The 17,725-nt window shown below is 45.6% G+C and overlaps 1 pseudogene; it reads right to left on the reverse strand.

The window, feature by feature from the left end:
- Window positions 1-10,604: 10,604 nt before the first annotated feature.
- On the reverse strand, window positions 10,605-11,555 carry LOC140104667 (olfactory receptor 5J2-like; annotated as a pseudogene).
- Between the last annotated feature and the right edge of the window lie 6,170 nt (window positions 11,556-17,725).

The raw sequence follows: 17,725 nt of genomic DNA on the forward strand, positions 1-17,725 counted from the left end.
TCTTTGCTATGGATATGTGCGCCACTAAGCGCAGAACACAGCGGTCGCAAGTCTCACTACAAATTGCTCAGAATTGGCAAGTACATGCACTGCAGAAACTACAGCCACCAGCAGATCAACCAGAAATCAAATATATAGAACGCTACTGTAGGCTTCAAGAAGCTGTTTGTATTCTCCTATGGCTATTTTCTAGCCAAGTATCAAAGGAAGCACACTACTATGCCAGATGAGATGACACTGAGTTATTGCCTAATAGAAATCCAACCCCTACTGAATTTTCCCACTTCGGCCTTTGCTATGGATATGTGCGCCACTAAGCGCAGAACACAGCGGTCGCAAGTCTCACTACAAATTGCTCAGAATTGGCAAGTACATGCACTGCAGAAACTACAGCCACCAGCAGATCAACCAGAAATCAAATATATAGAACGCTACTGTAGGCTTCAAGAAGCTGTTTGTATTCTCCTATGGCTATTTTCTAGCCAAGTATCAAAGGAAGCACACTACTATGCCAGATGAGATGACACTGAGTTATTGCCTAATAGAAATCCAACCCCTACTGAATTTTCCCACTTCGGCCTTTGCTATGGATATGTGCGCCACTAAGCGCAGAACACAGCGGTCGCAAGTCTCACTACAAATTGCTCAGAATTGGCAAGTACATGCACTGCAGAAACTACAGCCACCAGCAGATCAACCAGAAATCAAATATATAGAACGCTACTGTAGGCTTCAAGAAGCTGTTTGTATTCTCCTATGGCTATTTTCTAGCCAAGTATCAAAGGAAGCACACTACTATGCCAGATGAGATGACACTGAGTTATTGCCTAATAGAAATCCAACCCCTACTGAATTTTCCCACTTCGGCCTTTGCTATGGATATGTGCGCCACTAAGCGCAGAACACAGCGGTCGCAAGTCTCACTACAAATTGCTCAGAATTGGCAAGTACATGCACTGCAGAAACTACAGCCACCAGCAGATCAACCAGAAATCAAATATATAGAACGCTACTGTAGGCTTCAAGAAGCTGTTTGTATTCTCCTATGGCTATTTTCTAGCCAAGTATCAAAGGAAGCACACTACTATGCCAGATGAGATGACACTGAGTTATTGCCTAATAGAAATCCAACCCCTACTGAATTTTCCCACTTCGGCCTTTGCTATGGATATGTGCGCCACTAAGCGCAGAACACAGCGGTCGCAAGTCTCACTACAAATTGCTCAGAATTGGCAAGTACATGCACTGCAGAAACTACAGCCACCAGCAGATCAACCAGAAATCAAATATATAGAACGCTACTGTAGGCTTCAAGAAGCTGTTTGTATTCTCCTATGGCTATTTTCTAGCCAAGTATCAAAGGAAGCACACTACTATGCCAGATGAGATGACACTGAGTTATTGCCTAATAGAAATCCAACCCCTACTGAATTTTCCCACTTCGGCCTTTGCTATGGATATGTGCGCCACTAAGCGCAGAACACAGCGGTCGCAAGTCTCACTACAAATTGCTCAGAATTGGCAAGTACATGCACTGCAGAAACTACAGCCACCAGCAGATCAACCAGAAATCAAATATATAGAACGCTACTGTAGGCTTCAAGAAGCTGTTTGTATTCTCCTATGGCTATTTTCTAGCCAAGTATCAAAGGAAGCACACTACTATGCCAGATGAGATGACACTGAGTTATTGCCTAATAGAAATCCAACCCCTACTGAATTTTCCCACTTCGGTCTTTGCTATGGATATGTGCGCCACTAAGCGCAGAACACAGCGGTCGCAAGTCTCACTACAAATTGCTCAGAATTGGCAAGTACATGCACTGCAGAAACTACAGCCACCAGCAGATCAACCAGAAATCAAATATATAGAACGCTACTGTAGGCTTCAAGAAGCTGTTTGTATTCTCCTATGGCTATTTTCTAGCCAAGTATCAAAGGAAGCACACTACTATGCCAGATGAGATGACACTGAGTTATTGCCTAATAGAAATCCAACCCCTACTGAATTTTCCCACTTCGGCCTTTGCTATGGATATGTGCGCCACTAAGCGCAGAACACAGCGGTCGCAAGTCTCACTACAAATTGCTCAGAATTGGCAAGTACATGCACTGCAGAAACTACAGCCACCAGCAGATCAACCAGAAATCAAATATATAGAACGCTACTGTAGGCTTCAAGAAGCTGTTTGTATTCTCCTATGGCTATTTTCTAGCCAAGTATCAAAGGAAGCACACTACTATGCCAGATGAGATGACACTGAGTTATTGCCTAATAGAAATCCAACCCCTACTGAATTTTCCCACTTCGGTCTTTGCTATGGATATGTGTGCCACTAAGCGCAGAACACAACGGTAGCAAGTCCCCCTGCTAATTCCTCACAAAATGGTAAAAGATGCAAATTAAAATAAAAAAAGTAGAACGTTATTGTAGCCCTAAGAAGGGCTGTTGGGTTCTTTGAGAATCACTCCTGCCTAACAGTAAGCTAATAGAACACCCTAACGCTTTCCCTGACCAGCAGCAGCTCTCTCCCTAGCGGCATCCAGACACAGAATGATCCGAGCAGCGCGGGCAGCGGCTAGTCTATCCCAGGGTCACCTGATCTGGCCAGCCAACCACTGCTATCGACGTGTAAGGGTACCACGTCATGCTGGGTGGAGTGCAGAGTCTCCTGGCTTGTGATTGGCTCTGTTTCTGGCCGCCAAAAAGCAAAACGGCGGGAGCTGCCATTTTCTCGAGCGGGCGAAGTATTCGTCCGAGTAACGAGCAGTTTCGAGTACCCTAATGCTCGACCGAGCATCAAGCTCGGACGAGCATGTTCGCTCATCTCTAATACTGATGTATGAAGAAAATATAGCTACTGTTATAGGATTATGCTTGTGGTTCTTTGTATATACATACTTGTGGTGCAGAATTTGTCACCAGGCAAAGGAACCTCCTAGAATTGATATTCAGCTGGTTGCCTATACAGAGTTTACAGATATCTAGTCTGACCTACCTAGAGGTTTTGTAATCTCAGACTTTATTATTTACATAGCAGGATATCCCACTGTGCAATTAGCTACTGCACGGTCGACTGCTATGGGACTCACTTCTCTAAATCTAGACAGGGGGCAGAGCAGGTCATCCCCAGGATTACGATGAAGGATTTAGATAGGGTAGAACATGGGAAATGGGCAGTTACGAATGCTTAAACCATTGTTAAGAAAGCTACTATGGCTAAGGTTAGGTGTTTGGATGCTAACAGATTGAAGAGATTTTTGATTGTGAATGGATAGACAGGCGTGGATATGGCCCGCAGGTACAGACATGGTTGACCACCTCCATGAGGCATGATCCCCTTTATAAAACCCACAAAGATGAGGAAGAATATAGAGTGAGGAACTGTCATAATCAAGCACCCAGGCACATCCAGATATATCTTTTCCAAGAACCCCAGTAGCATCTGCGCCAAATGCATATCCAGATTTATCACCCTTTATGGATTCGACCCCCCGCAGTACCACTACTGAATATAGGGATATGACATGTTTAGAGAGAGCTCACGCCAGACCTCCAGCAAATACAAGCAGAGCAACATGGAGACGCTCTAACCCATTGGGGCAGATTTACTTACCCGGTCCATTCGCTATCCAGCGGCGCGTTCTCTGCGGTCGATTCGGGTCCGGCCGGGATTCACTAAGGTAGTTCCTCCGACGTCCACCAGGTGGCACTGCTGCGCTGAAGTCCGCCGAGGCCCGCCGGAATGCACTGAAGTTCACCGGCCTATTCCTGGTGAAGGCAAGCGCGAGTCCCGCAACACTTTTTTTTTTTAAATGCGGAGGGTTTTCCGAATCCGTCGGGTTTTCGTTCGCCCACGCCCCCGATATCCGTCGCGTGCATGCCAGTGCCGACTCGCCACAATCCGATTGCGTGCGCCAAAATCCCGGGGCAATACAGGGAAAATTGGCGCAAATCGGAAATATTCGGGTAACACGTCGGGAAAATGGGAATCAACCCCTATTGTCTCCCTCAAATCCCCCCTTCAGGGAGGGTGAGCAGGGTTGGGAATGTAACAATTACTACCGTGAAAGTGCTAACAGATGTGAACGATGTGGGACAACTAAGGTTGAATTTGCGAAAGTCTGTTAGAGATCGACAAGATCTCTCGGTAACTCTCCAGTCTCCCGGCAAGGAGCATCAACTCCCTATAACCATAAGGCACCGGTCCCAAGTGGCGTTTTGAACCTGTTTTTGGCTCGTTTTTAAGCAGTGCGTTAAGAACCGCATGCGTTCAAAACCCCACGTGTGTCACCGGCCTTACCCTGAGCGTCTGATAACCCTTATGGTTAAAGAGGGAGGTAATTGGCGTACTGTAAGTGAAGAGGAAGAAAAGGAAAGAAAGACTCTTTCCAATGCAGTATCAGAGCTAGGTAAGATAACTGAGGAGGCAGTTATGCTGTTTATGTGCTATTTTCATGATTCTGCAATGTTCTTGTCTATTTTTGTGGTTTTCGGCCTTGAGTTGTTTATGTATAACCTATAAGCCCTCCTATGTTAACAAGGGTATAAAATAAAGATTCTTGAAGGTCGAATCAGATCTTCGTGGATACAAGAGACTTGCTTGTGTCTATGTTATTGGCCGATACATTTATTTAGTTAATAACTTTCTGCCTGGTTACTCTTTGGATTACTCTAACAGCAGTATACGGTAAGAGCCATCAGACCATCTAGAGTTAATGTACTCTAGAGGGTCTAAGAAATAGTAAACAAAAATAAATGTAAAAGTTTTTAAAAAAAATAAATTTTAAATAGTCTCAAAATAAATGAAAGAAAATAAAAAATAATGAGAAAATATTAAGAATTCAAATCCCCCCCCCCCCCGTTCTCTAGAACCGATAGAAAACTAAATAAACAGTAAAAATCACGAAAAATATCAAAGTATAAAATCGGTTATTGCCGACGGTGAACATCATAATGGAAAATACTGCACAAAGGTCTGAAAAGCTACTTTTACATCATTTTACATAACATCAAAAATGTAATAAAAACTGATCAAAGGGTCACATAGTCCTCAAAATTATAGCGATGAAAACATCAGCTCATCTTGCAAAAAAGGACACTTCACACAGCTCCGAATATAAAGTTATTAGAGTCAGAAGATAGCGAAACTAATTTTTTTTCGTACACATTGGGGCACATTTACTGAGGTCCTTGCGCCAGTTTTCTGTCGGACTTTGCACATTCTTTCAAGTGAAAACTGCTTGTACGTGTATTTAAGAAGTGTCCGCGCCACATTTGTGTTGCATGCAACTGTTTTGTGGCACAGCTCCACTAGGCACCATGCAACAAAAATTAGGGAGCGTCCGGTGCTCAGTCAGACAGTGCAACACATTTATCATGCAAAGTCTGACACAATTGTGTCACCAGAAATCCTGAATCTGGCGCCTCCTGAACTATACACAGGACATAGTACACACTGCACATAGTAAACACTGCACATAGTACACACCACGCATAGTACACACTACAAAGGACAATGCACAAGTACACCCTGCACATAGTACACACAGCACATAGTACACACTGCACATAGTACACAGGACACTGCACATAGTACACACCCTGCACATAGTACACACAGCACATAGTACACACTGCACATAGTACACAGGACACTGCACATAGTACACACCCTGCACATAGTACACACTGCACATAGTACACACAGCACATAGTACACACCCTGCACATAGTACACCCTGCACATAGTACACCCTGCACATAGTACACAGGACCCTGCACATAGTACACACCCTGCACATAGTACACAGGACCCTGCACATAGTACACACCCTGCACATAGTACACCCTGCACATAGTACACACCCTGCACATAGTACACCCTGCACATAGTACACCCTGCACATAGTACACACCCTGCACATAGTACACACTGCACATAGTACACACAGCACATAGTAGACATTGCACATAGTACACACTGCACATAGTACACAGGACCCTTCACATAGGACACACTGCATCTAGGACACACTACACAGGACAATGCACATAGTACACACTGCACATAGTACACACTACACTGGACAATGCACATAGTACACACTGCACATAGTACACACTGCACATAGTACACACCCTGCACATAGTACACACTGCACATAGTACACACACTGCACATAGTACACACTGCACATAGTACACCCCCTGCACATAGTAAACACTGCACATAGTACACCCTGCACATAGTACACTCTGCACATAGTACACACTGCACATAGTACACACCCTGCACATAGTACACACCCTGCACATATATCACACCCTGCACATAGTACACACTGCACATAGTACACACCCTGCACATAGTACACACCCTGCACATATATCACACCCTGCACATAGTACACACTGCACATAGTACACACTGCACATAGTACACACCCTGCACATAGTACACACCCTGCACATATATCACACCCTGCACATAGTACACACTGCACATAGTACACACTGCACATAGTACACAGGACACTGCACATAGTACACACCCTGCACATAGTACACACAGCACATAGTACACACTGCACATAGTACACAGGACACTGCACATAGTACACACCCTGCACATAGTACACACTGCACATAGTAAACACAGCACATAGTACACACCCTGCACATAGTACACCCTGCACATAGTACACCCTGCACATAGTACACACCCTGCACATAGTACACAGGACCCTGCACATAGTACACACCCTGCACATAGTACACACCCTGCACATAGTACACACCCTGCACATAGTACACCCTGCACATAGTACACCCTGCACATAGTACACACCCTGCACATAGTACACACTGCACATAGTACACACAGCACATAGTAGACATTGCACATAGTACACACTGCACATAGTACACAGGACCCTTCACATAGGACACACTGCATCTAGGACACACTACACAGGACAATGCACATAGTACACACTGCACATAGTACACACTACACTGGACAATGCACATAGTACACACTGCACATAGTACACACTGCACATAGTACACACCCTGCACATAGTACACACTGCACATAGTACACACACTGCACATAGTACACACTGCACATAGTACACCCCCTGCACATAGTAAACACTGCACATAGTACACCCTGCACATAGTACACTCTGCACATAGTACACACTGCACATAGTACACACCCTGCACATAGTACACACCCTGCACATATATCACACCCTGCACATAGTACACACTGCACATAGTACACACCCTGCACATAGTACACACCCTGCACATATATCACACCCTGCACATAGTACACACTGCACATAGTACACACTGCACATAGTACACACCCTGCACATAGTACACACCCTGCACATATATCACACCCTGCACATAGTACACACTGCACATAGTACACACTGCACATAGTACACAGGACACTGTACATAGTACACACTGCACATAATACACCCTGCACATAGTACACACTGCACATAGTACACACCGCACATAGTACACACTGCACATAGTACACACCGCACATAGTACACACTGCACATAGTGCAGTCATGGCCATAAGTTTTGAGAATGACACAAATATTATATTGTCACATGATCCGCTGCCCTCTGGTTTGTCAGATGTTTTATCACATACACAAATACAAGTGCAATCATATTATGAGTAACAAAAACTTTTATTGGCAGTTAGAAGGAGTTACTACAGCGAGTGAGTATTTGCAGTGTTGCCCCTTCTTCTTCAGGACCTCTGCAATTCTCTCTGGCGGCTCTCAATCACCTTGTGGACCAAATCCTGACTGTTCGCCGTCCAATTCCTGCACAATCACTGCTGCATTGTGTCACAATTTGTTGATTTTTGTTTGTCCCCCGTCTCTTGACCACAAGTTCTCAATGGGATAAGATCTGGGTAGTTTCCAGGCCATGGACCCAGAATCTCTGTGTTCTGTTCCCTGAGCCATTTAGTTCTCCCCTTTATGGCCGGTGCTCCATCATGCTGGAGGAGGCTCTGCTCATCACCATCTGCTCCTGGAGGGTCGGGAGAAGCGGCTCCTGGAGGACATTCTGGTCGCATTCTTTATTCATGGAGGTGTTTTAGGTGATTCCCTTGGCTGAGAAGCCGCCCCCCCCCCACATGAATGGCTGCAGGAGGCGTTACAGGTGCAGGAGACAGGACTGGGGGCATCCCTCACCTTGTCTTCTCCCAACAATCGGAAAGGGGATTCATCAGAGACAATGACTTTCCCCCAGTCCTCAGCCGTCCTCTCCCTGCACCTCCTGCAGAATATCCGTCTGTCCCTGATGGTTTCTGGAGAGAAGCGGCTTCTGTGCTGCCCTCCTGGACACCAGGCCTTGCTCCAGGAGTCTCGGCAGTGTCACAGTGCGTGCAGATGCCTCACACCTGCCGCTGCCATTCCTGAGCTCTGCGATGCTGGGAGCCCCATCCCCAAGCTGAGACACTTGTAAGAGACGGTCCTGGCGCCTGCTGGTCCTTCTCGGGCTCCAGGAGCCTTTCTGGTAACACTGGAGCCTCTCTCCCTGAATTCCTTGATGATAGATTGGTGACTGAGATGCAATCTTTCTAGCTGCGATACTCTTCCCTGTTAGGCCAGTTTTGTGCAGTGCAATGATGACGGCACGTGATAACCATGGGTAACAGAAGAGAAACAATGATGCCAAGCACCAGCCTCCTTGTAAAGTGTCCAGGGGTGGGATTGTTACTTAATCCTGACAGATTGTCCCCATCAGCCCCCGCACCTGTGTTACTGGAGACATCATTGACACCATGGCCGCTGCTCCGCCTAAGGCGCCTGCAATGAAGTTGAAATGTGTTTTGGGGGAAAAAGTTCATTTTCTAGGCAAATATTGACTTTGCAATTAATTGCTGTTAAGCTGATCCCTCTTTATAACATTCTGGAGTATGTGCAAATTACCATTATAACACCTGATGCCGGAGACTTCGTAATAATTAACATTTGTATCATTCTCAAAATTTTTGGCCATGACTGTAATAGGAATCTAATGGATCTCATGCATCTCTGATCTGTCTCATCTCTTTCTATGTGTCAGTGTGTCAGGAAATTTCAGAAGCCAGATGAAAGTGTATATACACCTGTACCCTGAAAATGTAACCACATTGTCACCCCACAGAACTAGATGGATCATGAAGTGTCTGCTCAGAGATGCCCCGCCCACACCCTGGAATCTTACACCGACCATCACTGAGTGATAGGAGCTAAAACAGCAACAACACTGAGTAAAATTGTGAAGTAAGGGGTTAAACATGATCTTTATTGTGTTAACATCCCAAGAGGATTGAGATGTGAGAATTTTCTTTCGTGGGAAAAAAACCCTTTAATATTGTAAATTTGAACCGCGCAGATTATGAGGTCTGGAGGGCCTTTATGGGCTCTCAGTACCTGATGTGCCCTTTCTATTTCAATCAGAGTTTTCGTTGGTCTTTCCAGGAGGATACTGCCGATTCCCGTCAGGTTGGGGAGTTTGTCTGACACATGTGTAGCTTCTAGGAGCCTTCTCTCTCTGATCTTGTTCCTTTTTTTTCTATATCATAGATCTTTGAGGCTTTCGGCATGACGATTAGAGGCACGAGGGGCTGAATTGGCACATAAGTTGAATAGTTTTGGAGACTCCAGCTCTAAAAGATTCAAGACAGTCCACTCTTTCCTGCAGGATGTGACCTCTGCGTGCACTTCCTTCAGGGAATGTGGTCACGCTTTCTAGAGGTCGGCAGCTAGATGATACATATCTGGCTTTGAGGGAAGAAGTCCAAGCAACATCTGTAGCTCAGGATGACCCTTCAAAGTATTACCTCAAGTAAAGGGAGGTCATTCCTCTGAGGTCCATAACCCACTGAATGGGGATCAATGGAAAAGCGAGATAAAGGTGACCCAGAAGGTATTAGGTTCAATTAGATCCCTCAGAGCAGGCAGATGGAGCACCTATGCAGGTCGAGGGTCCCAGTAGTGGGTTGGCTTGTGACTGAAGTACCTTACCTTTCTGCAGTATTCAGCGCAGTGCTGTGTGGAGATCCCTAGGCAGTGGGGATAAGCCAGGAGCCTACATGTGGTGTCAGTGGGAAGAGCTAGTGTGGGGTAGAGCAGAAATGGAGGTGGCAGGAGGATCCCTTCACCTCTATGGGTCACTGACGTGCAAAGATGGCCGCATCTAATTTTTGGCAGGGGAATAGCCACATTCTTACCGTCGGAGCCCTTACTACCCCTATAGTACATCGAAAATCATCATCTGTGCATCGCCTTTGTTTCTTATGCAAATCAGTTTATTAGTGACAAACAATGTTCTGGAATATAACTAATAAACTTTGGATTTTCAAAGCTTCTGGGGTAGGATCTGTAGCTTGTTGCACGCTTTACCTTGGAAATGCGAACCGTTTGCATAATCTACCCCCACATTTTAAATCTTGCTTTGGGTCTCAACGTTCAGGTCCCCATTGATTTTAATGGAGTTCGGTTTCGGACCTGCTCATCACTAGTCCTGACCACACGGATCATGTATGATGGACCCTGAGCTGGAGGCATCTTCATCTCCTTGTAGCGGTGTCTGGATGTAGCCGTTGTATATGTAACGCTCTCTGCAGTGCAGCCTTCAGGTCTTTACTCCTCAGGCTGTAGATTAAGGGGTTCAGTAAGGGAATAATTACTGTATATAAAACTGTAGCTACTTGGTTCAGTACAACAAAATTACTTGTGTTAGGAACAAAATAGATAAAAGTTACTGACACATAGAATATGGTGACCACAGTCAGATGAGACGTACAGGTGGAGAACGCTTTACTCTTCCCATCACTGGTGCCGATTCTGAGCACTGCCCTAAATATTCTGACATAGGGGTAAAATGTGGTGACAAATGCTACTGCACTGAGCACTGCCCCTATAATTAGTAAGACTAAGAAATTGATGGTAATATCGGTGCAGGAGATCTGGAATAGATGGGGCAGATCACAAAAGAAATTCCATATAAAGTTAGGACCACAGAAGGTCAATCTTCTTAAAATTGAAGTGAAAATGGTAGGGGAGACAAAAGCAGACGACCAAACCATAGCGGCCATCTGAGTGCAGGTTCTCCAAGACATGACCTAAGAGTAGTGGAGAGGGCGGCAGATGGCTACATACCGGTCATAAGACATGGAGGACAACAAGAAACCCTCAGCAGCTGCAAAGTAGGTCACAAGGAACATCTGCGCTTTACATTCTGAGAAAGTGATGGACCAGCGGTGGGTGCTGAGAGCAAAGAGCATCCTTGGAGCAGTGACTGATGAGTAGGACATGTCCAAGAAAGCCAAGTTACCAAGAAAGAAATACATGGGTGTATGAAGATGAGCACAAGTAACAACTAGAAGGATGATGAGGAAGTTGGAGAAGACAGTCATCAGGTAGATGAGGAGGAAGAAGATGAAGAGGACATGGATGGTCTCCTGATCATCCGATAGACTCATGAGAAGAACGCTGGTGATGGATGTTTGATTATTCATTATTCCAGTGTGATGTTTCCAAAATGGTGCCAAATTTATAAAACCAAGGCAAAGAACTAACAAAGAACATGGAGAACACCCGATGAGTTCTCAGCAACAAGAAGCTGATGGCCGGATGGATATACATAGTATATACCCATCATCCAAATACTCTGCCTCTAATGTAATATAGATGATGGTAACGGATAATGACTGTTTTTATATCTTATCAGTTCTCATAGGAACAATAGTCCCAGAAGACCCAAACCTCTGCTCTGCACATCCAAGAATGAAATAATCAGGTCTCAGGCGATTAATCCTCATGGTTGTTTGTCAATAAAATGTTACGGCCTAATAATGATTATTATATATAGCAGACATGTTTTTTCTCTTGTGATTTACACAGAACTTTGTGATGGAACAGAAGTTGTAATTTTTGACAAAAGAAATTAAGAGCCAAGTCCACCATTATATGCTGCCAGATGTTCTCAGTCGTTCTCTTCATGGACCTGGATGTTACAATTTGTCCTGTTTAAGGGTTCAATAATGTCCCAGAATCAGAAGCCTGGTCTCTGGCCACATGAACACTTCTGATTCTTATCTTTTATATGACTCCAGCAGCAAGTTTTTGGGTTCCATAGAACCTAAGATAGAAGTGATACTCCCCCTGCACCATCTGATCTGAACTCATCACAGATAAATATGGTGACCATTGCCCAGAGCCTCCTGATGTATCCAGAGGGGTCCAGAGAAATGAAAAGTTATCGTTCCCCCACATCTTGGTGAGAATGCTCCTCAAATACGTTTCCCCTTTTTGCCCTCATTCTCTGCATTTGTTTATTAACTTGGAGGATGGATCCGTGAAGTTTAAAGTGCTGACAACTGGTAGGACATATAATCTGACATATTAACATATGTTATGGGTGCTCCCGTGATCCCTGTCTCTGATCGCGGGCGCACCCGTGGCTCCCCGCGTACCACCGGTGCCCGCCACCACTTACCTCACCTGGCCCCAGCGGTGATCTCCGCTGCTCCCGGGGCTCACTGGCCCTTTAAATCTTAGTGAGCCGGCACACGTGTGCCCTAGGAGACGGTGACGCGCGCGCCGGCTCGCTAAGATTTAAAGGGCCAGCGCGCCGGTAATTGGTTGATTTAAATTCCAGCCTCTTCCTGTTACCCTTGCCAAATCTTCAAACTTCCTGAAGAGAAAGCTCTCCTGTGATTCCTGCGTTCTTGTGATTCCTGCGTTCCTGTGTGTAAGTCAGTTCCTGCGTTCCTGTGTGCCAGTCCGTTCCTGTGGTCCTGTGTTCCAGTCCATTCCGTGGTCCTGTGTTCCTGTGTGCCAGTCCGTTCCTGTGGTCCTGCGTTCCTGTGTGCCTGCTCCTGCGATTCCTGACGTGAGTCCTAGTGTGCCTTCCGCTGCTATTCTCCTGTATAGACTACCGCGGGCTGAACAAGATCACAGTTAAAAATTGCTACCCTCTGCCATTGATTACGAAACTTTTTGATTGCCTAAGCGGTTCCAGGGTGTTCTTCAAGCTGGATCTTTGGGGTGCTTACAATCTCCTCCGGATCCGCAAAGGTGACGAGTGGAAGACGGCGTTTAATACCCGTGACGGGCATTTTGAATATTTAGTAATGCCTTTCGTCTTTCAAGAATTTGTGAATGACATTTTCCGGGATCTTCTCTATACGTGTGTCATGATCTACCTGGACGACATCTTGGTATACTCTCCAGACCTTGAATCCCATCAGACACACGTACGTCAAGTTCTTGGTCGACTCTGTGCCAACGATCTGTATGCCAAACTGGAGAAATGCCAGTTTCACCAGCACAGTCTTCCATTCCTTGGTTACATAATTTCCGATAGAGGCCTTCAGATGGATCCCGCAAAACTGTCTGCTATTCTTCAATGGCCAAGCCCAGAAGGCCTCCGAGCCATACAGAGGTTCTTGGGGTTTGCGAAATATTATCACATTCCCCACTTCTCCACTGTCGTGTCTCCCATCGTGGCACTCAGTAAGAAGGGTGCCAATCTACGTGCCTGGTCTCCTACAGCTGAAGAGGCCTTCTCCAAGTTGAAGTCCACATTTGCCTTGGCTCCAGTCCTTTCTAGGCCTGATACCAACAAGCCTTTTTATCTTAAAGGTGGATGCATCCTCCGTAGGAGCTGGAGCGTTGCTCTCCCAGAAAGAGCCTAAGGGCCAAACTTCCACACATGGCTTCTTTTCAAAGACCTTTTCCCCAGCTTAAAGAAATTATTTGATTGGAAACAGAGAGCTGTTGGCCATCAAGCTTGCACTAGAAGAATGGCGGTATCTTCTGGAAGGTGCTCTCAGTCCCGTGAGTGTGTACACTGACCACAAAAACTTGTTATACCTCCAGACAGCCCAGAGCCTGAATCCCAGGCAAGCCCGGTGATTTTTGTTCTTTTCCGTTTCGACCTGCTTATCCATTTTCATCCAGCTGACAAGAATGTCAAGGCTGATGCCCTGTCCCGGGCTTCGGATGTTGTCGGAGAAAAACCAGCTCCTTGACACTTTTTCCGGACCAGCTTGTTGTTGCAGCTCCAGTGGATCTTCGGCAGCTACCTCCCGGCAAGACGTATGTTAGACCTGCTCTCCGGAGGAGGATTTTATCTTGGGGACATTCTTCTCGTGTGGCTGGGCATCCTGGGGTCCTCCATGGCCCTCATCTCCCTCTACTACTGGTGGCCAGACCTGGTCAAAGATGTTCGGGAGTTCGTGGGATCCTGCTCTTCCTGTGCCCGCAACAAAGCCTCCCGTCTCAAACCACCCGGACTGTTACTGCTGTTGCCGATACCCAGTCGCCCGTGGTCCCATGTGGCGTGGACTTTGTCACCGATCTGCCTGTCTCAGGCAGTACTGTTATCTGGGTGGTGATGGACCGGTTTTCAAAGATGTCTCATTTTGTTCCCCTTCCAGGTCTTCCATCTTCTCCTCAGCTTGCCAGTCTATTCTTCAGACACATCTTGCGGCTGCATGGTCTTCCGCTTCACATCATGTCCGATCGAGGAGTCCAGTTTGTATCAAAATTCTGTCATTCCTTATGTAACCAACTGCAGGTTAACCTTGACTTTTCCTGTGCCTACCACCCACAGTCTATTGATCAAGTGGAGAGGGTGAACCAGACTTTGGGCTGCTACCTCCGTCACTTACTTTCAGCCCATCAGGACAACTGGGCTGACCTGCTACCTTGGGCTGAGTTCTCCTACAATTCCCTGGACTCCGGGTCTACCGGCTCAGCTCCGTTCTTTGTGGTCTACGGACGTATTCCTCGCCCGCCTCTCCCGCTATCTACTCCCTCCAATGTCCCTGTGGTAGAGGATTTGGTGCAGGACCTCAAGTCTATTTGGGACCAGACCCGCCAGTCTCTTCTACGAGCTACAGACCGTACCAAGATCCAGGCTGATAAGAAACGTAGAGTTCCTCCTATCTTCTCCCCTGGCGACAAAGTATGGTTGTCCTCCAAATACGTCCGGCTTAAGATACCCAGCTACAAACTTGGTCCCCGGTTCCTTGGTCCCTTTGAAGTAATCAAGCGCATCAATCAAGTGGCCTACAAGCTCCGCCTCCCTCCATCTATACGCATCCCGAACTCCTTCCACGTCTCCCTCCTGAAGCCAGTCATCTTGAACCGCTTCTCCCAGAAATCCCCTCCTCCTGCTCCTGTGGTGGATTCCCCAGATGTCTATGAAGTTAAGGAGGTTCTGGACATGAAGATCGTAAGGGGTAAGCAGTTCTTTCTTGTAGACTGGAAGGGGTTCGGGTCTGAGGAGAGATCTTGGGAGCCCGAAGAGAACATTTTGCATCGGACTCTCCTCCAGAGATGTCTTGGGACCAAGAAAAAGAGGGGGAGGCCGAAGGGGGGGTAAATGTCCCGGGTGTACCCGTGGCTCCGCGCGTACCTCCGGTGCCCGGCACCACTTACCTCCCCTGGCTCCAGCGGCAATCTCCGCTGCTCCCGCGGCTCGGCGCGTGCATCCCCGTCTCCTAGGGCGTGCGCGCCTGCTCGCTATATGTTTCTAAATAGATTGTGTTTTGTCTTCTATACCTAGAATTTGGGAGATTCAGCCACCAAACTAATCAGTTCTACTAACGTATACAACATTTTCATAAATGGACAACTGGCCTCTTCTACTAACATAGAGAGAACTCACAGGATTGCCGTTACTTCCTATGTGATATCTGGCCATGGGTCTGACTTCTCTGAGGACATACTGTATATGTCTTAGTGGCCTTCTTTCCCACAATCCACTGATTATATAGAAAACACTTTCTCGAATCTGGTTTCTGTCTTTGCCTTCTTTAAAAATGACAGACAAATCATTGGGAGCTTCCTATTACTTTGTAGGCCAAGGGGTAAGTAGAGCTCAGATCCCTTCACTGTGGACATTAGGTCAGAAAAATTGAATGTTTTAATGTCCTTTAGTACTAAATACTGCACCCAGGTAACTTCATCACTGGCTGATGATGGTCTGGTTAGAGCTCTCCATGGCCACCTTAAAGCTTCTGGCTTTTCTTAGACTGGGACATCCCTTTAAGAGTCATTCTCCCCATTATTTACCTGCTCAGCTATGAAGAATTAATATCGTGCTGACCCCTACCGCCTAAAGAGAGAGTGTGAGCAAGTATTTCATGCTGTGCTGCTAATAAGGCTTAAAGGGTTTTATTCATCTTATATCTGAAACTATTGTATCTTTCCTGAGGCTTAGCAGGCAGCTCATTGGTTGACCACCCAGAACTGTTTAAACAGAGCAAACTTATAAATATAGACTCTGTCTGGGGTTCTGTGTCACCTATGTGAGCGAGTACCCACCCCCACTCTTGGATGTATAATGATGAGAATGTAGAGAATGCTATAACAGGAGGCTAAAACGTCTTCTTAATCATCGGGTATGTTTATATTTGTCTTTATTCCATGCCCATTAAAAAGATGAATTTACAATACATAATCCACAGGACCTATGCGTTTCGAGCGTAGACACTTAGTTCTTACTCATGGTCTGAGGGTTTTACATAGAAACTCTATTTAAAAAGGCAAGTGACAGGTGAATGGACAGCTGGACAATTAACACAGGCGTATAGTGTCTGCGAACAAAAGGAGTATTAACAATAGATATAGCATGAAAATTGTACATTGTAGGGTGCAAAAAGCTATAGTACAGACAGAGATATATTTACATTAGACATATTTTAATATAAATACATTGTATCCGCTTGGGCATGCCAGTCTCCACAGCATTTCTTGGTTACGGAGCTTATAGGTTCTATCCCCGCCCCTTCCTGGAACAATAACCCTTTCAATTCCAGTAACCACTAGACTTGTAAGGTGTCCTGCATGTTTGGATGGGCTAGATATGTTCTTTTCAGCCGGTTTAGTTGCGTCTGAAATGTATTCCGAAATTCTTTTCTTTAAAGGGTGAATTGTACTCCCTACATACCGGAGCTTGTATGCCTAAATTTCTGCTAAGTGCACCACATATTTAAAATTACAATTGATAAATGTCTTAATATTCCATACTCTATCTGTGTTACACTCTATCTGTATTAATATTAGAAAAAATAGTGGTGTTGCACATATGTGCACCTATTTCTCCCACATTTGTAGGAGCCTTTGGTGCTGAGCCATGTTGCATGAATTTTATTATCTTATGATATATACATAGATGGAGAAACTATATTGCCAATAGTGCGAGCTCTACGTGAAATAAAATACAATTTTTTATTGTATTCCCTAATAAATGTAGTGGAAAAAAACTATTTCTGTTGTGTTTTTGACATCCTTTGCGCGATTGGATAAAAGAGACTGTCGGGTTCTGTTGTGCATTCAGCTCTGTTAAGAACAAAATCCGATATCCTCTTTGTTTCAATCTGTTGGTTATGGTTCCACATTCTCTGTGAAAGGATGCCTCTGCACTACAACTTTTAAGGACACATATATTCCCCCACCGGTAACTTTTTAACCACATGCTGTGGATGACGACTGGATGCACGAAGCACTGAATTGCCACTAGTGGTTTGCGATACAACTCTGTGTCTATGCATTGTGCCTCAGAATTCCCCACCAGCAGACATCTCATCCCATACCATATGAGCAGGACGTCATCAATATACCTACCGTACCAGTAAATCCTATTTCTAAAAGGATTAGACGTGTTGTACAGGTA

This window comes from Engystomops pustulosus, chromosome 10 (genome assembly GCF_040894005.1).
Source record: "Engystomops pustulosus chromosome 10, aEngPut4.maternal, whole genome shotgun sequence".
Taxonomy (NCBI): Eukaryota; Metazoa; Chordata; class Amphibia; order Anura; family Leptodactylidae; genus Engystomops; species Engystomops pustulosus.